This window comes from Nuphar pumila, chromosome 7 (genome assembly GCF_984573655.1).
Source record: "Nuphar pumila chromosome 7, dmNupPumi1.hap1.1, whole genome shotgun sequence".
NCBI classification, from domain to species: domain Eukaryota; kingdom Viridiplantae; phylum Streptophyta; class Magnoliopsida; order Nymphaeales; family Nymphaeaceae; genus Nuphar; species Nuphar pumila.
In genome coordinates, this window is record NC_143255.1 from 60725662 (window position 1) to 60739619 (window position 13958).

The following is a 13958-nucleotide window of genomic DNA, read 5'->3' on the forward strand; positions in this document are numbered from 1 at the left end:
TTATATACATGAGAGAGAGAGAGGAGCCTTTAGAAGGCTCCAAAAGAGTCGTTGGAGCTAGTCCAACGGCTCTATTTGTAGCCGTTGGACTAGCTCCAACAGCTATTCAAACTAGTCAAAACTTTGACTAGTTTGAGTCTAGTTCAATATGAACTAGACAACCTAAAATACAAAAAATAAATAAAGAAAAATATAAATATAAATATAAATATAAATATAAATAATATATAAATTATATTATATATAATTATATTTATATGTATATACAATTTTTAACAATAAAGATGTTATAAAATGGCTTAAAAAACTTCTCCAAGTCCTATGAGTCATGACCCACAACCAGCTATTATACCTGTTTTTCAGCCATGACATAAACCTACACGGGATCATGAGAACCAGCCTATTCATGAAAACGTTGAACATCATGATCACCAACAGGATCTTGATTCAAATCAAGTTCATCCACATGAACTTGATCCCATCATAGAAACCGAACCCGTTGAAACTGATCCAACTCCAGTTCAACCATCTACTGTTACCAATCCCGTTCGGACTCATCACATGGTCATGAGATCTAAAGATGGGACTCGAAAACCAAAAAAAAATCTGTTATAAATCACCCTATATATTTGGGTTTTTGAGTGAATTGTTTCAAGAAGAGGAACCAACCAGTTTTAGTCAAGCCAAAGGAGATCCTAAGTGGCACAAAGCCATGGAAGAAAAGATGAATGCTCTTTATAAAAATCAGACCTGGACCCTTATCCCGCCTAATAAAGCTCAAGACTTAGTTGGATGTAAGTGAATCTATCAGATCAAGAGAAATGCACGGATCTATAGCTTGCTACAAGGCAAGACTTGTTGCCAAAGGGTTTAGTTAACAAGAAGGGTTTAACTACTTTCAGATGTTTAGCCATGTAGTCAAACCTACTATAGTGAGGGAAATTCTAACCATTGCTATAAACTTAGACTGGCGGGTCCACCAACTTGATGTTAACAATGCCTTCCTCCACATGTATATATGGTTCAACCTTCATGATTTGAAAATAAAAATTTTCCACATTATGTTTGCAAACTCAATCATGCTTTGTATGGTTTGAAGCAGGCTCCTCACGTTTGATTTGACATATTGAAAAAACTTATTTGAAAATTTTGGGTTTTGCTAGTTCCAGAGCAGATAATTCTCTCTTTATTTAAGTCCAAAAAGGTACAATCATCTATATATTCATTTATGTCTATATATTCATTTATGTAGATGACATTAGAATTACTGGAAATTGTCAATAGGAGATTCAAGATATTATTCATTGACTTCCAAAGGAATTCTCTATAAAGGATTTGGGTCGATTACATTATTTTCTGAGCATTGAAGTTGTTTCTACGCCTATGGGGATTGTTCTTTCTCAGTGCAAGTATGTTTATAATATTTTGAAAAAGGCTCGCATGCTTGAGTCTAAACTTGTTTCTACACATGTTCCTAATGTGACTGTCAAAATTTGATAGTGAAGAATTAGAAGATGCTATAAACTATAGAAGTATTGTTGGAGCGTTACAATATGCTACTCTTACCGAGCCAAATATTGCCTATTATGTAAAGAAAACTTGCCGGTTTATGCATAATCCCACTCAGGAACATTCAACATATATCAAATGGATCCCAAGATATTTAAAAGGAACTCTGAATTATGGACTTAAAAACAGGACTAATTCTCTTAAACTTGAAGCATGCTCCTACGTAGACTGGGTTGGCTACCCTAAAGATCAAATATTCACAAATAGATATCTTACTTTCTTAGGCTCAAATCTACTTTCACGGAGATCTACCAAGCAACACACAATAGCAAGGTCCAGCACAAAAGCTTAATACAAATCCATTGCTGGAGTTGTATTCAAACTTTTCTGGCTTAAGTAGCTAATGATAGAATTGGGTCTTACATCTACTCGAATTCCCACATTGTGGTGTGATAATCCGAGAGCTACATATTTGGCTGCTATCCAGTTTTCCATGCAAGTGAAGCATATAGAAATTGGCTTTAACTTCATTTGTTAAAAGGTTGCAAAGAAAGAAATTAAAGTACAGTGTCACCTCAAAAAATCAGCTTGCAGATATATTGACTAAGGCATTGTTGGGACCATGGTTGCCAGTTGAGGAAGTAGAAGCAGGAAGCGGAAGCGGGAAGCGAGGCACTTTCAAAATTTTAGGAAGCAGGAAGCGTGGGACGACTTAGGAGCGAATCAAGAATCGTCTCGAAAGTGACCTAAGAAGCGAACCAGAAGCGAGGGGGAAGCAAAAAAAGAGAAAAAAAATACAAAAAAAAAATTGAAAAAATGGGGTAAGCGAGGGGGAAGCGTGCTTCCCAAAAAAATGGCGCTTCCCCACGTGTTTAGAAAGCACGAGTTTCGCGCTTCGGGGAAGCGTGCTTCCCCACTTACCTAGGTGTTTCTGGTAACTCCGGTTGGGAACCAGATTCACTTTTCTCGAAAACAAGCTCAATCTCATTCACATAGAGATTGGTTTGCATGGGCGTGTCAAGATATTGGATCAAAGTCCAGACCCATATCCAGATAACAGAGGAGAAGTTGCTAGAAGCCTTGGTGATAAAGAAGTCATTCCCAATGGAAATCTTGTGCACATTGGAAAGCTATGCAAGAATCCTAGAGAAGAATGGAAATACAATAAGGAGTCTTAAGAAGAATAGAAACAGTATCTCTTGCCTTAATTGTAAACTCTCTAATGAGTTCCTAAATTGTGGTTTGAATAATATAAATAAAGGAGATCTCATCTCTATCTACACGTTAAGATAGAGTGAGAGAGAGAGAGAAAGGCTTCCATTATCATGGATGTAGGTCAAGAAGTGACCGAACCATGTAAATTTTATCTTGTGGTGTGTGATCTTTGTGTGTGTTTCTATTCTACTGTAGGAATTCACGTTCAATGGCAGCAGAAAGTAAGCATACAAAACATCTGTTAGAGCTTTCCACAATTAAGTTGTTCAGGTGGCTGAATTGCTCATGTAATGAATCAGCAACATGTGCTTGGAGGGTAGGCCCAACCACCACACTACACGTATAGAAGTGAACCTCCCTCTTGACTGTACGTGCGACTCTCACTGCATATGGCATGCACAAAGACTCCTAAATCCTTCCTGAGCCCTTTATTCCACCTCTACTCTACAATCCTTGATCAAACTTGTGTTCCCCGAAGGAAAGGGGGCGAGGGCTATGAAATAGGGGGGGGCTTCCTTCGCCTATCATATAGGCTTGACTTGACGAAGCAATTGTCCACTTCTGCATCTCTAGGCTTCGCTATTGAGTGTATCAATTCTTATATGAGGTTCATCAGGCTCACCTGTGACACTTGTGCATATGAATTTTTTAACTCATTCTAAAGTTCAACCATGGTTATAAGATTAATTACCTGAGTTTAATAATACATAATTGATCCACCTGATAGGACCTTGGTCCTTTGCATTCCAGTCTCTAAATGCTAGATCTAATCCTTGTGTTTGTTCTTGTCTGTTGCTAACCATCAACTGCTACTTCTTTGTTAATATATTATGGTGAAGGGCATGTCCCATATATGGCCGCATAGTTTCAAATGATGATTATAGGGAATACTGATGCCTTTTTGTTCAAAACAATTAGTAATGTTGATTTAATACGAAACAATATGTTTAACGAGTGTTTGAGTCCATGACAATGTAGCAGAGGATAATTATAAGTAAGGTTCACTGTTACAGCAAAACTAGACAAACCAAAACCAGGCAAAAACATTAACATAAACCGGTCTGAGATGTTGACAACAACAGCAGTTGATTTCTGATGTCAGCAACATATGGTAATTGATGTCAGTGATAGACATGGAAGAAAGGAAGAGGAGAAGAAAATAAATGAGGAAGAAGAAGAGAAAAGAAGAAAGAGAGAGAAAGAAAAGAGGGAAGAAAAATAAGGAGAAAGAGAAGAATGATGAGAAGGCTCAGAAAATATGAAGAAACAAGGGAGTGATCAAAGAAGATTAGTAAAGAGATCCAAAAATGGGCGACTTTATAGGACTCAAACATGAAAAAAGGATCAAAGCCACTCAGATACCACAAAAATCTAGTCCTATAAAGATAGTCGATAAAGAAAGGATAGATACAAGAGCGAACCATAATGTTCTTTCAATGGAGAAGGGTCAACCTCTATTTAATATCAAAACCCTACAAGGGTAAATTACAAAGTATCAGTAATACAACAAACCAAATTCGCAAAGATGCTACAACTGAATATATTACATGAACAATACATATAAACCTACAATCTTACACTAATATGACCCAATTAGGAAAATGACCAAACTACCCCCTGTGGGTATTTATGAAAATGCCTAGCATAGATCTTCTCAACAATTATAATCATGTCTTGATAGGTGCATGTCATAATCTGATCAAAGAAAAACTCTCAATGATCCTAGAGCATGCTTGGTCTGATGGAGGATGTGAGAAATATGCATATAATATTTCAGACTTCCAGTCACATATTTGTAAGTAGTTGCATTTTGTGTTACTTCTCATTTTGCAAATAATATTCACTATTGTGATTAAAAAAAACTATAAGTTGTTGAATATATTATTATATGATGAGATTAGACATCCTTAATGAAGACTGATTTAGGCTTTCTTTGCAAACACAAAGGCCTGGTGACCTTCTTCCCCTTTTATTCGCTGTTAATATACAAAGATCAAGATTTATAATGCAAGAACTGAAAAATATGACCATAATTATCGGAAAACCTTCTTTGGTTGATGGACTGACCAGGAAATTATGTTATAGAAGCTTCTCAATAAGAAGAGTATCCTACATTGAAGGATGTCCTAGGCACACACGTGTTTAGGAATTAGTTGCAAGAAGTTATCTGTTAAGCAGCTTAAAGGTGGTAGTCCTTTAACTTTCTTTATGATATCTTCCTCATATCATCATCATCATCATCATCATCATCATCATCACAATTAAGCTTTAGGAGTCTTTTTTCTGCATTTCTTCTCACTTGTAACTAAAACTCATGTCACCCTTGTATGCTTCGCATACAAGGAAATCTTCCATGCATATGTACTCCTAACATGTTAATTATTTATTAGGGATGAATCCAGTTTCAGGCCTCTCATTTCTGGAGTATGCTTTCAGGTTGATGCTACCCTAATTCTTATGCATTCTGTGAACATTCTTTGAGCAGACGTCCACTGGTTCCTGTAATCTTGTTACTTCCAGCAGTGGAGTTTGAGGTACCCTACTAAGATACAATCGTAACTCATTTTAATATCATGAATGATTCAGCTTCATTTAAACTTGTCAAACATAGGTAAGGTCATTGAAATGATCTCTTGGTTATGTGACTTCCCATTTTAGTGCTTATTATTCCTGCATTGAGCATCAGTGCAACATGTCAACTAGCTAAAGACTCACCTATTTACTATCTTTTTGCTTTCAATTGAGAACAACAATTACAGGTATGGACTGCACAAAACAACTGTCCCGCTAAATTTGACAAAAAACATCAACGGTTTCAATGATATAATGACACCAATGAAAGATTAGTGTATTTCATGTATGATGGTAGCAATAACATCAGTCCAACATTATAATTATGAAAATAGCTGACTATCAAAAGAATTACAGAAAGTAGCCCAAAAGCTTAGCTTCACATAAAGAAAAAAATATTTTGTATCAATACGAAACAAAGAAAATGAATAAATTCATGCATAATATGAAGCCCTCGGATAAACAACCATTCCGAATAACCAAACTTGACTGTTTTTTCCAACAAGATCATGAACCACAATTAGATAAAAGAAAATGGCAAAAAACTAAACCAGAATGAGTGTTCTCACCCTTTGCTTCCTTATCTTTGCAGGGTCCCATATTCCCCATGACCAGGGGGGTCATCCTCCACCTGAAACACAGATGTCCTCAGGCTTTGTGTTCCTCAGGATCTCCCCTTTAGCCATCAAAACATCCTTCAACCTGCCACAACTACTCGTATGCGTCAATCCCACATTCAAAATCACCCTCACTTTCGGCTGAGGAAGCCTCTATTGCTCCAGAATCAACCCTTCGACCGTCACTGCTATTCCAAAACCCGTTTAGTAGCCCTAAGCAGATTTGACACAACCATTATCGTTCTCATTCCCGCGAGTCTGATAAATCCGACCCAATTTCTCAAGCTGAACTCAATCATCACCTTGGTTGTATTATTCTTTCTGCTTCCCTTTAACCCAAAACATTGGCCACAAAACTGCCCCTAGATCAAAACCCAAATTCTCAAGGGCGACGAATCCATCTCGATCAAATATAACAAAACCGCTCCCCTACCTTCCCAAACCCCAATTCCAATTGTCCTGGAGTGATCAAACCTGTCAGAGCCCAATTTCCAGTCCTACCACGACCAGATATCAAATTTTTCTTGAAACCACAAGGTTCAAAAGGATGGGAAATCGCGATTTTGCGCATAATTCGAACGCCTAGAGCCCTAGAACGAAAAGAACCGGAGGGGAGACGCCTAATAAGTTCCAGGATCGATAGAGTTGGGAACACGCCTCGAGAAAGGGTTTCCAAACAAGAAAATTGTGGAAGAAGAGGCCGAGGAGGGAGCGATCGGTCATCGGAAGAACCCTCAGGGTTTGACATCAGGGAAGTCATCTCTCTCTCTCTCTCTCTCTCTCTCTCTCTCTCTCTCTCAAAAATGCGCGGGAGCGGCAGAATTTTGGAGGGTAATATGGAACTGTCAGTATCAATTTTGGAAAGGCCCATCATATGCCATATGACTGAATCCACCTCGCACCAAATCTACGGCTACCAATGGATCGGACATGCGCCGCACTTGAATGACCCGGAACTCCTTTCCATTTTGGATTGCAAGTAGTACTAAATCTGTTCACACCTTGCCTAGGCAGGACCGGATTTGACAAAATTCTCGTCGATATATCTTGGTTTGGACTAAGGTTAGGGATTATCAGTTTATCAAATCATAATCACAAATATCGGTGTTATTTTGAAAATAATGTCAGTTTCAAAAACTGATAAATTGTCAACGAAATAATGACATTTTTTAAACTGTGTTTATTTTTAAGGATCATGATGTTAGACTCTTTTAAATTTTTAATATTTTGCAGTGTTTTCATGTTTGTATATTTTTTATATATTTCCGACCCATATCCACAAACCCTACAAATGGAGGCCACTTTGGGCTTGGACTGGACCAAGAAGCCACACCGAACCCATGTTCATGGAGCCCCTTAGGATAGTCGCATCTAGCTTTGGCTCTAAAATTCAAGCGTATGGGTCAGACTAGACTCAGATTTGTAGTTTGTTTCACTTGAATTGATCAAGCAAGAATTGAGCTCAACCTGATACATCTCAGACCTAGACCTGGCCAGCTAGATTGGTTAGAGTGAGCAATTCGTGTTGATAGGCTGGCTGACCATTTATAATGATAATCGGTTTCATTGAGCCCTCGCAAGCCCGATTAGATAAGTAGGTCGGATCTAGTTTTGACAATTTCGATTCTCAATCTCATTACAATCTAAATCTCTGTGGCATGTAAAATCGCATCCCATAATCCCATCAAGACAGATGGCAAAATGGGTCAAAGGTATGGGAAAAAATGGTCTATATATTACATATTATGTTTTTGAAATATATATATTTGCATTTAAGTTACATTACATGTTGCAGAAGATTTGTATTACTATATTTCTAACATGTAAAAAAATTCGGAGAGCAGATTTTGTGGTTTATATGTTTCTTCATATAAAATAGTCGTCCCTGCACATGCACCACGGATATTTCAATATCCAATCTAATCGAAATTGCAGCGATTGTAAGGCATAATCAATTCATCAATTATTTAAAATAAATGAATATTGGCAGCAAATGGTGGCAGTGATGTTTGAAAAAATGAGAGAAAACAAACAAATTTCACAAAGTTTGGGCACATCAAGTGACATACATGGAAGAGTCTTTTGGATTTTAGGGTTACACTATATCTGCCCATTATGCACTCATTATGGACCTCCCACCAGTATTAGTGTGATGATGACTATGCCTCTTTTCATTCCTGGGGTTCAAGGGTCTTGCTCACCTCTCTACATTCTAGCCTGGGCTCATCAAAAGCATTGATTGATTGAAGAGAACGTCGATCACCCACCTCTATTAAAGCCTCGTTCGGATCGTCCATGGCCGCTTTTGGTAAGTAGCTCTTCTTGATCCTTTTTAAGCCAATATTGAGTTATGGGCCTACACTGCGCTTTTGCCTCGCATATTCGGGGTGTGGGTGTGTGTCGTCGTCCATCTAATGTGAGAGGGTGGTGTATGTTCTCCCCCGATGATTCACTGAATCCCACATCTGTGTTCAGGGGTCTGAATGAGCACCACGTATACAAGCACATGGGGCTCGTATTCTCGTGTATGTTGACATCACTTAGCATTGGAGTCTGGTGTGGTTGCAAAGACTTAAGTACCCTTTCTTGCTATTCTTCTCATAAAACGATTGTTTGAGAAAATGACAAAAATGCCTTTCATTCAAAAAAAAAAAAAAAACGGTTCAAAAAAAAGGACAAACATGTCCTCCATCCAAAAAGTTGAGGATGATGTTGACTCTTCAAAGTCTACATATCGAAACAAACCTTAATTGTTTCACCGATGGTGATCCGGCGAAATGATGGTGAGTCGACGATCTGATGGTCATCTGGTGAAACGAACCTGAGCCATTAAAAATGTCTGTTTGAACTTTTCATCGTCATCTTATTTTTCTTCCTTCTCCGTAAAACACTATAAAACCCTCTCTTTCTCTCTCTCTAAAGAAGAAATCAAGGGAGGCAAAGAGTTCCCCCTGGAGAAGGCCATGAACATCAATCTATCACTCTCTCTCCCTTCTCTTTCTACTTCTATGCACATCCAGCAGACGATCCTACATTGCTCCATCAAACACTGACTGACCTGCACACTGACTGTAGCATTGTTCAACTTGAAGAGTTGTGGAGCTTGATTCAAAGTTTTTACCCTTACAGAAGAGGGGTCTGATTCAACTTGATGAGTTGTGGAGCCTGATTTAGAGTTTTTGCCCTTACACGAGGGGGGTCTGGGAGCTCCCCCCGGCACGGGTCCCGCCCACGATTTTTGTTGTTCGGCCTTCCAACAATGATTTGTAGTATTGTCGGGCCTTCCTACAACAATTTGTAGGGTTGCACAACACAAAATAATAGAGGTCAACACTATAAATCACTGTGAGGTTCGTTGGAGACCCGACAACACTAAAAATCGTTGTAAGGGAGTCATTGAAAAAATCATGGGAAAGAAACACAAAAAGAAAAATAGAAAAAATCGTGGGAAGGGGTGTTACGAAAACCTCGAGCAAGAAACAACCGAAGGAAACATGAGCCCCACGATTAAACAAAACACTTTATTGCTCTTTTTCGATAGTTAAAAGAAGGAAAGAAAATAAAAAAATTATACAAGGCCCCCAAAAAAATTGGTCCGGGGGGGGGAGCCCTCAGACCCCCCTCCTATAAGGGCAAAAACTCTAAACCAGACTTCATAACTCATCAAGTTGAATGATGTTACCCACACTGGGAGGAGCCCTCAGACCTCTCTTTTGTAAGGGTAAAAACTCTGAATCAGGCTCCACAACTCTTCAAGTTGAACAATGCTACCCACGCTGGGAGGAGCCCCCAAACCCCTATTCTGTAAAGGCAAAAACTCTGAATCAAGCTCCACAACTCATCAAGTTGAATAATGCTATCCACGCTGGGAGGAGCCCCCAAACCCTCCTCCTGTAAGGGCAAAAACTTTGAATCAAGCTCCACAACTCATCAAGTTGAATGATGCTACCTATGTTGGGAGGAGCCCTCAGACCCCTCTTTTGTAAGGATAAAAACTATGAATCAGGCTCCACAACTCTTCAAGTTGAATGATGCTACCCACGATGGGAGGAGCCCCTAGACCCCTCTCTTGTAAGAGTAAAAACTTTGAATCAGGATCCACAACTCATTTAGTTTAATGATGCTACCCACGCTCGGAGGAGCCCCCAAACCCTCCTCCTGTATGGGTAAAACCTCTGAATCAGGCTCCACAACAGTCAATGTGCAGGTCAGTCGGTGCTTGATGGAGCAATGTATGATCTTCTGCTGAATGTGCACAAAAGCAGAAAGAGAAGGGAGAAAGAGAGTGAGAGGGTTGATGTTCATGGCCTCCTCCAGGGAAGATTTCTTTCTCGAATAATCCTGCAGTGCAGAGTCTGGGTCTTAAATAATCATCTTCGAGGCACTTAAGTCTTTACAACCACTCCTTTTCTAGAATCGTCATTTTTTTTTGCACCAATGGAAGAGAGGGTACTTAAGTCTTTGCAATCGCATCAAACTCCAATGCTAATTAATGCTGACAAACATGGGGATACGAGACACACATGCTTAAATACGTGGTGCTCATTGGGACCCCCCGAACACAAGATGTAGCTAACTGCCCTCTTCGGGGGGAGAACATATAACTTGCTTCAATCTAATGCTCATCGAAAAATTCATTAGAGTTTTTTTTTCTCCCTCATCAGACTCCCGTTCGATTTTAGGGAACTCAGTGACGAGAGAGGAGGTGTTGATTGTCGATCCACCCCCTATGGGTTGACAATAGATTGTTGTTTGTGATCCGTGAAGGCTGGCAATAGTCACCGTCAGCGAGTAGGGTCACCAAAATCTAGGTTTCAACCATGTTTTGGAGCCCCTTTCAAAGGGCCCCTTCTGCCACGATAAGATGGAAGCAAGCTAGTGCCATAAGACCGAGTCAAACCTTGTTGGGTGGCGACTGGCCACCTAAGGCCGGTTGTTATCATTGGCAGCCTAAGGCTAGCAACGAGTGGTGGCCGCAACCCCCACCACATTTGCAGCTAGCAACTGTGAACAACTACAACCATAATCGTAATGGTCGGTTGACGTTGACGGCGACTAGCTGCCGAAGGCCGACTACTGTGGTTGTCATTGTCATCCATGAATGCAAGTGGTGGGGGGCCATACCCTATCCGACTGAGATTTTTGCCACCGTCGATGGATGGTCTAGGTTGACAGTGGTTGTCCATCGCCAGTGACAATTGGGGTCAGTTGCTAGAGGTAGGATAGAAGGTGGGAACATTTTTGTGATAGAAAGGTTGGGATTTCACTCTAGCAAGATACATTGGATCTCATCCATGGGGCATACCTGATCCAAACCCAAACACGTTATAGAGTTCACGGTGGATCGGGTCTGAGCCCACCTAGAGGGACTCGATCCAAACCCGAACCCAGGTTCTAGGTGGATCAGAACTGAAACCTAACATGGGGGACCTGATCTGGACCCTGACCCATTATGGGGTTTTGGCTGGATCGGGTCTATACCCATCTCGGAGGACCCGATCTCGACCTAGATCCATTATAGGGTTTCAAGTGGATCGGGTTTGTACCCATCCCATTACAGGGTTTTGAGTGGATAGGTTTGTACCCGTCTCGTAGGACCTGATTCAAACTCATTACGGGGTTTTGGGTGGATCAGGTTTGTACCTGACCCTACAGAACCCAATCCAAACCTGGAACCATTATCGGGTTTCGAGTGGATCGGTTCTATGCACAATTTGGTCCAAGACTCAGACTAGTTACGGTTGGACTGGGTATGACCCTGACCATGTGAAACTGGTCTGGGACCCAAATTATTTTTGGGTAGATCGGGTCTGAGTCTGACCGAGAGAAGACCAAGTATTTGGTTCAACCGGGTCTTGGTTCAATATTAGGTTGGATCAGGTCCAAATCGAACCCGATTGACCCATAATGGAACAAAAACATTTGAAGAACTGATTTTATCCTTAAGGACCGGATCATGGGTTTCTCTGACCAATTTTGGGGTTTTTAGAATCGGTTTTTGCATTCTGTGACTGGTTTTGAGGTTTCTAGAACTAGTTTATGGCATTTTTAGACTGATTCTGGGCATTTTAAGACTGATTCAATGGTTTTCTAGACTGATTTAGGGTTTTTCATATTGGTTCAGTTTTAAAGACTGGTTCAAGCCGTTTTAACACCCCAATCTCGAATATGACTCATAAAAGCTTATCTTTATGATTATTTAAGCATAAGATTATGAATGTATGCACTATTTGTTGTATTGTGACATGCTTTACAGATACTTACGGCAAAAGATCTTGTTCAACTTACTTTTGAAATCACTCGAAATGTCTCAATCCTCATACAGGAAAAAATCACAATCTCTTGAAATGTCATTTTTAATGAGATTAAATTCTCCTTTCAGGACAACTCCTATGACCAACCCAAAACATAGCCTCTCGTCACCTTGTTCAACCCATTCTATATATGTGTCTTTTGTGCCCATAAACCCATCTAGTGTCTCTAACTCGAAAGCTACTACAGCTGACCCACCTACTCCTACTATCTTGAGCTCGCTTGCCTCACCCATCCCTTATCCAAACTTGAATCCTATCCAACTGAACTCACCTAATCCTACCATGGTTCAGGGTCCTCTTAATACTCACCTGATGGTCACCCGCGCTCAACATTTCCCTAAATTTTATCTCTCCACCCTTTATTTTATTCTCTTCCTATTTCTCCTCACTAAATTTATCTAAGATCAGAAACCTACCAACTTTCACCAAGCCAACCAATTACCTCAATGGACAGAGGCTATGACAAAATAAATGTTTGTTTTACATCATTATCAAACTTGGACCCTTGAACCTCATCCCCATCCCAACGTCTCACTAGATACAAATGGACATTTAAAGTCAAAAAGTTAATGCCTCTCTGGGGTGGTACAAGCCAAACTTGTGGCCAAACAATATGATCAGGAAGAAAGAAATGATTTTTTTTGTTTGAAACTTTTTTGCATAGTTGTTGTACCCACCATGGCCTCGATTGTCCTACATTAGTCATATCACAAAATTGGCATGTTCACCGGTTGGATATCAATAATGCATTTATGCATGAGGATTTAAATGAAGTTGTCTATATGTCACAACATCTGGGTTTTACAAACCTAAAGGTTTCCACACTGCCATTTTCATAAAGCATTGTACGGCCTTAAGCAAGCCCCGAGGGTATAGTACCAACGCCTCAATAACACTTTGATTCTCATGAGTTTTGTTGGATCTTGCACCGATACATCCGTATTTATCTAAAAAATAATCAATTTAATAACTTATATTCTTGTTAGAGGAAGCTCACATCATTTCATCTATGATCTAATATCTTAGTTAAGTAACATGTTTGCAATTAAAGAGTTGGGTGCTCTACATTTTTTTCTTGGCATTGAGGTTGTATGGACCTATGTTGGTCTTCTTTTATCACAACAAAAGTACATTGTTGATCTTCTTTATTGAAAAAACATAATCGGAGCAAAGCCATTCAGCACTTTTATGTCTATGTCCACCACTGGGTCTGGACCTCTTTTTCATGATCCAACCCTATATTACAACATTGTTGAGCTCTACAATACCTCACCCTAACTCAACCAAACTTACCTTATGTGATGAACAAAGCATGCCAGTATGTGTACACTCCATCCGTAGATCATTGGCCTGCTTTGACATATAAATAGCACCCTTAACCAAAGTTGTATGCTCAGATGCCGATTGGGCAAGTTGTTGTCTCATGACCAGATTGCTGACATCTTCACTAAACCCCTACCTGTTGAACGATTCAATGCTCTCATATCCAAACTCAACATCATTCCTGGCCTATTGAGTTTCTGTGGGATGTTAGAGATAATGTTCATGAATGGGATCCATCAAGGAAGGAAACCAATTCAAAATCTCAAAATGATAAGGTCATATTAGTTGGTGCTAAGAAGATAGATACAAAAGAAGATTCCAAATCTAAACATGGTGGGAATTCTAAAACGCATTTAACCAATTCTAAATATAAGGAGAAAAAGATGGAAATGAGGGGAGATATTGCCTC